The following is an 11,545-nucleotide window of genomic DNA, read 5'->3' on the forward strand; positions in this document are numbered from 1 at the left end:
GCTGTTAGTGGTGCACGATTAATAAAAACCCAGAGAGAGAAATTGGGGTTCAAACTAAAGATCTAAGCAAAGCAGCCAGCTACTGGCTCTTACCTCAACCTCAGTCTGAAATGGCGATCCTCCCTCCAGGAATCTCGGAATGAGACTATGCCTGAGAGCTGTCTCCTCCTGTTTTCTAATTCTCTCTAGTTCTGGAAGTAAAGGCGGGCACCACTACCACCTGGTTTCTATGGCAAGCTAGTGTGGCTACTGGGATTAAAGGTGTGTGTCATTGTTACTTTGTCTATAAGGCTGGCCAGTGTGGCTGTTTTACTTTTCTGATCTTCAGGGAAGTTTTATTTATTTATTAAAATACAAGTGAAATGCCATTACACGTTAGCTTAAGCAAAAATGAAAATTTTGGGTTTGGGGAAAGGTCAGAGAGTCCAAAAAGATGTATCACCTAAGCCCTAGACTGAGTGAAGACCAGAGGCAGTCCGTGGGCCTCAGCGGTGAGAATTCTAAAGGTTTGTTCCAAAGTCTGATGTTTATATTACTAACATTGATGAACCCTGGCCCCTGGCCCTTGGGTTAAAGGGTCCAGAGAGTCCCCAATAGCCACACGTGCTGACATCACTTCTGGGTATAATTCTCTGGGAACATATGCAGGACTGAGGAGTTCCTACAAGTGGTCAGCTAGTCCACCAGAGGTTTCAGGCCTTCAGAGGCCATCCTCTGAATCTTTGAATCCGGCCACTATTACTTTGAGGTTCAACTTATTCACTAGAATAGCTATTCCTGTATAACAGAGTCCAAGAAATCAGCTTCTAGCACAGTGCCTGGCATGTGATAACAACTCCCCCCAAAACAAGAACAAGAACAAGAACAACACACCAAAGCCAAAAACAAAACAAAAAAACCAAAAAAAAAACAAAACAAAAAACCCAGAAACTGTGTTGGGATCTGGACACACATGAAATCACCAACTCTCTCTCCCTCCCCACCTCCTCTTCAAAAATTGACCCTACAGGCATTTATTGAGGGTCTACTATGTGTCAGCTCCTGTTGCAAGGATCAGGAGAATATATCAGATTGTTCTTCCTGTCCCCACCTTGTCTCTCTTCTTTTCTAGTTCTGTTTTTATTCCCCTGCAGGCAGACCATGTGGCAGGAAAGTTGTCACTCTGTGACTGTTGATACAAATCTATTGCTCTTCACTATGTAAAGCAGCAGGAACTTTCCGCTATCAGCTAAACATTTTTGGGTGGTGTGGAGGCACTTGAGAAGACAAGGAGTGGACACCTGAAGGACTAATCACTGGGTCATAGGAAAGAGACGTTAGCCTGGCCTCCACAGCAGAGGTGCTGTGGGATAATGCTCTAGTACCCTGTAAAGATTTGTCACTTGTGTTGGTTTGTCACTTCTGATTGGCCAGTCGCCAGGCAGGTGGGACAACCAGACTAAGGGAATTCTGGGAAGAGGAAAGGAGGAGACGCAGTCACAAGCTAGACGCAGAGGAAGCAAGATGAGAATGCTTCACTAAGAAAAGGTACATGGTTAGAAACATAGACAAGGATTATGGGCTAATTTTAGTTGTAAGAGCTAGTTAGTAATAAGCTATTAGGCCAAACAGTTTATAATTAATGTAAGCCTCTGTGTGTTTCTTTGGGACTGAATGGCTGTAGGTTTGGACAGGACAGAAACTTCAGCCTATGCAGAGGTGTCTGAAGAACCTCTGCTGTTCTAGAACAATGAGACGAGAGTAGAAGACAAGGCCCTTTGCCTATGCCTGCTTCCAGAGTTAGGATCATGCCATCATTTCTCAATGCCTGAGTTCTCTGTATAATCAAAGTCTATCAAGAACTGATCACCCCAAGGGTTGGCAGCTGTTGGCAGAACATTCACTTTGCTTCTTTTCTTGGGATTTGGACACTTATATCATCTCTGTAAATACCCATGGAGCGCCTTCTCTGTCTAAATAACATAAAGAAGAGCAAAAGGGAAACAAGGAGGAGAGGAACACCTGACATATGGGTGGGCTGAACACGGGCTAGACTGTGCTGCTTAGGCATTGGACGCCACTCATGTCCAGGTCATCCTGGAGGAAAAGCAATTGTTTCAGCCGTGGAAAGAAGGGGCACCAGGAAACCACTGTGTGTTGAGTTTCCTCCTATGTGCTTTCCTGCATTCGTTTATTCATATGGCATGAACAACAACAAACAGGAGGGGAGAGGGATGTACTGGAGAGAGAGGCTGTTTTAGATAAGGTGGTCAACGAAAGCATTTGAGCCAAGACTTAGGCAAGAAAAACTCAACAGAGAATGAGTACTGTGGTTGCTTTGATGCCAGCAACCACAATTAGACACACCTGAGCAGGGAGCCTCACCTGAAAAAGGGTCCTGATTGCCTTGATTCACGTGGAAGACTGACCAGAGCGAGGGCAGAACCTTTCGGTAGCAACCTGGATAAGAAGGGCATGGCCGAGGGACAATCAGCTGTTCTTTGGCTTGCTTGGTCTCCCCTTTTGTCACCAAGTTAGTTTGCTTGCCGGTGCTGTTGATTCCTCGCTACTTGAACCAGTGTTTCTAAACTCCCATCCTGGACTAGGGACCTTCAGCTCCCCAGGACACCTCAGACTTCTGGCGTCAGGTTGAGAGGCTGAGGCGCCCAGCCTTGTGGACTGAGCAATTACATATTGAGAGCCAGTATTATGGAGCTACTCTGCTGAAGCACCAGCCTCGAGGACCAGTAAATACTAGGTGAATTCTCAGCTGTCTGGTGAGGTTGTGCCACCGTTACTATTTTATGTCTGTATAGTCACCCTTATTTTATGACTATATATTCAGCCCTTATTTTATGTCTATATATGTGTATATATTTATTCCTTTGGATCTGTTTCTCTAGACAACCCTGACTCGTACAGTGAGCTTCCAGACCAAGTGGGGGGGGCGTGAGCATCAGGCACAGTGAGGGGCTTATGGTGTCTGAAAGCCAATGTGGCTGAAGGGACTTGGGTGTGGAAATGGGGGGAGACACAAGAAGCTCTCAGACAAATCTTGTTATGGGGGAGGCATTATGGGTGACCACCCTAGATTCGGGGTTTGGAGCAGAGACCTGTCATGATTTGACCCACGTAAGTTGTGTTACTCAGGGTTCTCAGAGCTCTCAGCTGTGCTATTGGCTTTGGCTTTTGATGAGAAGTTGGGATTGACAATATGCATGGCTTCTGCATCACAGTGGTTGAAGCTGTTGGACTAGGGTTTCTGATGCACAGGATGCTGACGACAGCGTCCCACCCATTAGACCACACTGCCTCCCCCAGTCTTCATATCTGACTTTGCCATAGTTAAAGAGTAAAAAGACCATGTTCCAGATGACCTCATTTTAAATTATATGTATTACATTTTATGGAAAATCATTCATATAATTATCTCAAAAACATCTAAGTAAGAACTCTCAGTTGTGAATTTCAATAGGTTTCACATATATTTCAGAACCCACAATTATGACTCTGCTGTTTCCTTTATAGCCTTTCAATACACACATACACTTACTTAAAACTCCACTGTCTCTAGGATTCCAATCAAGTTTTGTGCAATGGTTAGGATTCTCCTGGTGGTCCTGGCAAAGTTGGTAGTTTTTGTCTCTGAGCAACCTCGGTCCTGTGCTGGCATTCTTGGGACCTTTCTAGTTTCAGGTGTGACTCTCTGTATCTCTGCCTTCCTCCCAGGTTCTGTAGGAGTCGGGCTGATGTCAGGAGTGTCTGATCTGTGGGTGTCGTCTGCTAGGTCTAAAGGCCTGGACTTCTCCCCTTATTCTGATGACTGCTCATTTCTGCCATTAGTGAAGGCTGTGTCTCTTTCCCAATGGCCATTTCTGGGTGCCTCATCTAACCTGAATCATCTGTAATGGAGGTGGGGTGACCTTGAAGATTCTTTGCCCCTGCTGGACTCTGTGTGGAATGGGAGTATCTGTGTGGCCATCTCTTTGCTGTGTGTCCTGGACAAAATGGAGAGCAGACTGGTAATGAGATAGAGAAGAGGGTGGAGACAGGTCTAGAGAGTTGCAGTTTTTTAGGCCAGTCAAAGGGCTGGCTGTGCTTTCACACTGAGGGGGTCACAAAATAGGCTGTATTGGGATCCAGGTGCTCAGCACAGGGGCTCAGTTAGGGATCAATATGGGTCAGAGCCAACAGTGGTTTGAAGAGGGCCAAAGCCGTGGGATTAGCTTGTAGGACTGCTAGCCACTGGCTGATACTCCCTGAAGGTTCTGGCTCACTCTGTTTCCACGCCTGGACTCACTCTCCAGTTGCTGAGCAGTGTTAACTCACAACTTTTCTTAACAATGCAGTGGACTCTGGAACTGACTCTGTGTTTAACAACCCTGTGGAAAACAGGCTTGGCTCACAGAAACCAAGAAACATGAATGACATTAACTCCACAGGACACATTGAATGATTTAATAGGGTGGGGCAGGGTGGGGGGAAGAGAGAAGGGAGTCCAGGCTGCTGGCTGCAATGACAGGTACCCAGGAGAAGGAGGAGGATGTGGGCTTTGTATGGGAGATGCTGAGCATAGCTGTGTGTGTTTAGGATACCAGGGCCTGTGAGAGTCTGGAGGTTGCTGGGCAGGTATAGATGAAGAACAGTATGTGGGGCTCAGAGGCGCACGCTTCAGTGTTCTCTCGGGAGCCAGGAAGCCAGAGAGACAGTTTCCCTGGGAAACCTGAGGGATGCTCCAGGCTCTGGCCTAGGCACTCCTCTGAGGAGTCTTCTCTTCTCATTCCAGTGCTGTCCCTGAAGGCAGGCAGCACTTGGCTGCCTGCAGCGGGCACCCCCCTCTGGAAATTGCGCTCTTTACTTGTATGGCATGGGAGTCAGCATAGCCAATCCATATCCTGGCAGATACGAATGCTATAATTAGGTTGTGCCTGGGTTCCAGAACAAACGACCCTACTTACCTAGGCTGTGATAGAAGACCTGGCAGAAACAACCCGAGGGAGGAAGGGCTTGTTTTGTGTTTTGTTTTCAGGGGGACATCAAGGTGGGAGAGGCATGGCGCTCTTGCAGCTGGAATGTGGGATGGAGGTGCCTTAGGTCCTGGTGGATCATGGGGCAGAGAGACAAAACTAGAACCAGACTCTGTTATCATCTTCAAGGCTCTACCCAGGGATTCACTTTTGCTAGGTGGGCCACAGTCTCAAAGGTTCTACAATTTCCCCAAACAGTGCTACCTGCTGGGGGACCAAGTGTTCAAACACGCGAGCCTGTAGAAATTGCACATCCAAACCATAGCATCTCACATCTGGATGGCAAGGATAACTATCTACCTCTCCTCTTCCTTGCTCATAGCATCCCACAGCTGGATGGCAAGGAAACTCTCTGCCTTCCCCTTTCCTTGCTTTCCTTACCTGACTGCTTCTCCCCAGTTCTTTCTGCTGCCTTATTTCCTTCTGGTCTCTGTCTGTCTCTGTCTTGCTGTCAGTTCCCCTCCCTTCCTCAGTCTCTCTCTGCTTTCTGTCTCTTCTATCTCTGAATGTCTCTGCCCCTTGTCTTCTCCCCTAGCTGGTCTCTCTTTCCACCCCTGTGCCTCTAGACCTCACTCTCCTTTTGTCTCTCTCTTTCTTTCTGTATCTGTATCTGTGTGCCTCCCCTCCCCCATCTCCCGCCTCTAGGAAGGGGGCAGAGATCATGGGGAGGATTGGATGTCATTAAAGGCACAAAAGGAGAAAGGACTTCTCTCCTGCTTAGCCTTGGGGAATGCCTAACGATGAGAGACACTTTGGTGGGTAATCGATAGGAACAAGATGCAGCGAGACATCTTTGTTGGGTCGCCAGTGACGGCAGCTCCCTCTAACCAGAGCCCCTGGGAACAGCTGGCCTCTCAACTAGGCTTAGACAGAATGCAGCACAGCATGGAGAACTTGAAGTGTGAGCCCAGCACACAAGACTTGGGGGCACCTCATTTCCATCACTCGCCTCCCTTCGCGGCCCTCCTCTTTCCTGATACTGCTTTACAAATATCATGAATAGGGAGGAACACTGCAGTGGGTTAGATGTAGACTGTAACAAACCCAGGTTACTGAGAAAAATAAAGTCTCTGGCTAGCCGGATACTCATAATATAGCCTGATATCCACATTGTAAACCGGGGAGTTTCACACCCATCATCCACTCTAGGCAAGGCCGCCTGTTTTCTTTCCGAATAGCAAATCTGGTCAAGGCATCTCCAGTTCAGATCCTTATAGACAGAATGCCACTAATCTGCTTCACTGTCAAAATACCAGGTTCACAGGAGGTGGTTAAACACAGTGCGTGTGTGTGTATGTGTGTATGTAGATAAGTGTGTGTGTGTATTGTACACAGTAGGTGCTTCATGAAGTGTTTGTCTGATGGATGGATCTGCCAGTGTTTAGACCCAGAGGTACAGTAGGCCTACTTCTTACTTTTGCCTCTGACTTCTGAGGACTTGATCTCTAAGTTTGACCCCAGTTCTTTGTGAATGTGACCACCCCCATCTTTCTGAGTTCTCAGGCCCTGCCTCTGGTCTCTAATGTTTTAAAGATACAGAGAGAAGGAAGCAGGCCATGCAGGCAGACATTCAGAACTCCTGCCTCCTGTATAAGCATGCATCAGATCTGGTTATCTACCCTGGATTTAAAATGATACCCCACCTAAAAGGTGTATGTAGGTGTTAAAGCCATCAGCGCATTAACCCTTTGATGGGTTCATTATTTAGGTGGTGTTAATGTGAGGAAACTAGGAGATGACTCTTGGTTGGGGGTCCCTGTGGGGACTGTGCTCTGCAATCATGTTTCTTGGCCCATGCCTTTTCCTGATTCTTTCTCCTCTCTGTATGCTACCAGGTAAACCAGTTTTCTCTGTCACCTACCTGTTCCTGCCACAATGCTCTAGCTCATCAGTGCACAGCAGTAACAAAGCCAAGGGACTGTCCTAAACCTGTGGAATGAGTTGATATCTTCCTCCCTTAAACAGTTTTCTGTTGAAATAAGAGCGGCGGGGCTGTGTCCCCGGCATGCCGCCCACATGGCTAGCTCTAGCTTATGCCCCGAAATAATTACACGGAAACTGTATTCTTTTAAACACCGCTTGGCCCATTATATCTAGCCTTTTCTTGGCTAACTCTCGCACCTGGACTAGCCCATTTCTAATAATCTGTGTAGCCCATGAGCTGGCTTACCAAGAATGATCTTAACCTGCATCTGCCTGGAGTGGGAGAATCATGGCGACTCCTTACTCAGCTTTTTTCTCCCAGCATTCTGTTCTGTTTACTCCTCCCACCTATGTTTTAACCTATGAGGGCCAAGCAGTTTCTTTATTGCTTACCAATGAAATCAACAGATTGATATATGACACTCCCCCATCAGTTTTCCCAGGTTGTGTGTGTGTGTGTGTGTGTGTGTGCACGCGTGCATTATTTCAAGTTTTTTGTGTGTGCATGTGTGTTATTTATGTATATGCATGTTGTATAGGGTATGGATATGAGCATGTATCTGTGTGGGTGTGTGTTTGCATGTATGTACACATGTGAATAAAGGCTAGACAGAGGTCAACATCTGGTGTCTTCCTTCATCACTTCTTCCCTTAGTCTTTGAGTCATTCTCTTGGTAAGCCTGGAGCTCACCAGTTGACTGGCCTCGCTGGCCAGTGAACTCTAGGATCTAACTGTGTCTGCCTCCTAGTTCTGAGTTACAGATGCACACACTATCCCTGGCTCTTTATTTGGTGCTCGGGATCCAGACTTAGGTCCTGAACTTAGTAACCTGCACAGCAAGTACTTTGTTGACTGAGTCATATTCTAAGTCCTGACCTGGAACTAGCTCTTACAGACCAGGGTTGCCTCAAACTCACAGAGATCTGCCTGCCTCTGCCTCCCCAGTCCTGGGATTAAAAACCTTCACTACCACTGCCCAGCTCCTCAGTCCTGTTTTCTCAGATATTTTGTCATAGATGGTAAATGTCTGATGAGGGATGTCCTTTTGGATATGTGTTGCTCTTATTGGTTAATGAATAAAACTGCTTTGGCCTATGACAGGGCAGAATGTAGCCAGGCTGGAAGAGATAAATATATAGAGAGTAGGTGGAGTCAGAGAGATGCCATGTAGCTGCCAAAGGAGAAAGATGTCAGACCTTACTGGTAGGCTACAGCTTTGTGGTGATGCATAGATTAATAGAGATAATTTTGGCCCAACATGTCATTTCTAGAGTTTTGGAAGTAGCTTACAATGCACTTCCTGTTTACTTAGGTAATATTATTTCCTTCCAGGGTCTTTGAAGAGTTGGAGACAGATAGTTATAGTTTTCCTCAGTTATGATAAAAGATAAATTAGATATAAAACTTTTCATATAAAAATAGACTAAACATTGTAAGTGTAATTCTTGCTTGATACTTGTTTTGTTATATGTAATTTTACTTTGTTAAAGTTAAAACCTTACTTTTTATTTAGTCAGAAAAGGGAAGATGATGAGGGATGTCCTTCTGTATATGTGTTGCTCTTATTGATTAATGAATAAAGCTGCTTTGGCCTATGTCAGGGCAGAATATAGCCAGGCTGCAAGAGATACATTTATAAAGAGAGTAGGCAGAGTCAGAGAGATGCCATGGAATTGTTAAAAGAGAAAGACACCAGATTTTACTGGTAGGCCGATGTGAGAAGTCCTCCTGTTTCTGTGTTGCTTTTATTGGTTAATGGATAAAGAAGCTACTTTGGCCTGTGATAGGGCAGAATAGAGCTAGGCAGGAAAACTAAAATAAATGCTGGGAGACAGTAGGCAAAGTAAGAGAGAAGCCATATAGCTGCGGCAGGAGACAGATGCTGGATGTTGGATGGAACCTTACTGGTAGAACACAAGCACATGACAATGCACAGATGAATAGAAATGGGTTGCTAGTAAGAAGCTTAAGCTATTGGCCAAACAGTATTGCAAATAATATAGTTTCTATGTGATTATTTTGGGTCTGGGCATCCAGGAACGAATGAGCAGTCACCAACTACAGTAGGCCACAGCCTCGTAGTGATACATAGATCAGTAGAAATGGATTAATTTAAGATGTAAGAGTTAGTTTAATAAGAAGCCTGAGCTAATAGGCCAAACAGTGTTGTAATTAATTGTAATTAATATAGTCTCTGTATTATTATTCGGGTCTGAGCAGCTGGGAAATGAATGAGCAGTCTCTGCCCACAAGTGGCTAGCACAAAAGCATGCACATCTCATTAAAAGCTAAGAAAGCAAGATCCCCTGGAGATGATCAGATTAGCTCATTCTTCCCTCATATCTCAGGGGCTCAAACTATGCTTAGAGAACAGTAACATGCCCTGGCAGAGAACTGGGAAGTAGGCAAAGAATTCTTTATCCCCTCCAAGTTCTCTACTGTTGTCTTGGCTTTATTTTTGCATATCCTTAGGTATTGACAAGTGTAAGCCTTACTGAATGCCTGCCCCCATGTAAGCCTTAGGAATGTTGCTCTCTAACTTCCCCCATTCTCCTAGTTACAATGGAAGGAAGGAACCCATTCCCAACCCTCAGTCAATAAAGGCAAACAGAACCAATGGTAGGGAATGACTTTTTCACTGGCTTGTGCCTAAGAGTCAGGTAGACTGTTAGAACACCCCCACTATGATTAATGTGTACCTCTTTTTGATTCCTCTGTGTCCTGTGCGTATCTTTTCCTTTTGATTTACTTTATTGGTTTTTAAATTAGCTTTATGATATATAATTTACATGCAATGAAATTCATCAATTTTCTGTATTCAATTCAATGAGTTTTGATGAACACGTATAGACCATGCCACAGTCAAGATACAGAGGGCATTTATTTTTCCTAAAGTAACCTCGTATTCCTTTGCAAGCAATTCTCCGTCGCTAGCCCCAGGCAACCATCGATCCATATTTGACTGCTATTGTTTGGCTTTTTCTCGACGTTGACAGAATCAGATTCATTTTGTATCTACTTGCTTTCACTTAGCATAATTTTGTGATTCATCAGTGAGGGGGTTTGAAGGCTCAGGTGCTTCACACTTAGGACCCAGCTGGAGGCACTGCGTGTTAAGGAAGTAAGCCACCAGGAGTGTGTCTCCACCACTCACCAGGCAGCAGCTCCCCACAATGTGTGAGGTTGGGGAGCCAGGCCTGGGGGGTGGCCAGGCAGAGTTATAGACAGCGCTCAATTCATATGGTGTCTATACAGGCTGTAAGAAGCTACCTGAAGGTTGGGGGGCTAGGGATCCCAGAGGATGGGCCAAAAGCACAAAGACGTCTATCTCTGGGAAGCTGGCAAGCTTGGCAGATGTGGGCCTCCCCAGGGCCAATATGTAGCTACGTTTTCCAGCCTCCTCAGTCAGCTTCTGCAAGTGTGCTAGGGCCTCGCTGTGTTGAGCTACACCTAATACACCTGCCAGCAGCCCTACTACACGGGCGTCTCCTGCCCGCTCTACAAGATACAGTCTTCGAGCTCTTAGCCGCCCGACCTGGGCACCCTGGTCTTGTGTCTGTCCTGTGTCTGGACAGCAGGTCATCCTGGTGTCCTCCCCAAGAGCAGTCTGCTCAGATCTGGATCAAGGATAGGGTCAGAGCTAGTTCGAGAGCACCCCCACATAGAAGGCACCATATCTTCCAGGCACCTTCCTGGGCTCAGGGGGAAGGGTTGACAAAAGCACTCCTGGGACTCAGGCTGTGAACTTGGGGACCCCACTGGCAGGGGCAGAGCTGGACTGGAGATGAGCAGATCTTAATACTTTGGGTGCAGGAGAGCGGCCACAGCCTCTGTAAGAGAAGGTGGCATCAGAGTTGAAGTCTGGCAAAGTAGAGATGCCTCATCCCCAGGAGACTAAATGTGACCCTAAAGTACAAGCAAGGCTAAGCTGCCATCCAGAGCTCTATGGAAGTGGGCTTAATGGGGAAATTAAGGCATGCAGCCATGCATCTACCATCTACCCCTCCTTCCCTCACAGGTACAATTTCTTACCTAGGGTGTGGGTGCAAGCTTCACAGATCACATGGACTGGAGCCACCCAGACATCTCTGGGAACTCTCATCACCCCAGTCAAGGGAGAGGCTGCCCCAGGGATGTGGAATATACATGTAGGTGTACCCGAACGCCCAGGGATGGGAGAGGCTGTAGGTAGGGACCATTAATACGGAACATTTAATCCCAATTCACTCCCTAAGCAAACAGCTTCGCCTCTCCCCTCCCAAAGGCCCCAGTAGTGACTGTGTTTTGAATCACAGGAAGTGGAGGACCCTTGGGTTTGTGATCAGAGTAGCAAGAAGAAGTAATAGCAGTTAGACATGACGCCCAGCTCAGCAGCACACTCCAAACCCCAGTTCCTCTTATGATTGTTCTAGTACCTTTATTAAGAGATCACTTTCTTCTCATTATGCAATGCAGATCTACTGAGATTGAAGTATTCATCAAAAGATAGACATTTTGAATTTTTTTTTTACTTTTGATTATGGTGAATAAAAGCTGCAAGCATCACTCATATACCATCTATTTTTATTATTATTAAATCTCTTGTGTGTGTGTGTGTATGTGTGTATGTGTGTGT

At 46.1% G+C, this 11,545-nt stretch overlaps 1 pseudogene; it reads right to left on the reverse strand.

Annotated features, from left to right (window-relative positions):
* Positions 1–700: 700 nt before the first annotated feature.
* On the reverse strand, positions 701–10,779 carry LOC142833292 (2-(3-amino-3-carboxypropyl)histidine synthase subunit 2-like; annotated as a pseudogene).
* Between the last annotated feature and the right edge of the window lie 766 nt (positions 10,780–11,545).

The sequence above is a fragment of the Microtus pennsylvanicus genome, chromosome 13 (genome assembly GCF_037038515.1).
Source record: "Microtus pennsylvanicus isolate mMicPen1 chromosome 13, mMicPen1.hap1, whole genome shotgun sequence".
Classification (NCBI taxonomy): Eukaryota; Metazoa; Chordata; class Mammalia; order Rodentia; family Cricetidae; genus Microtus; species Microtus pennsylvanicus.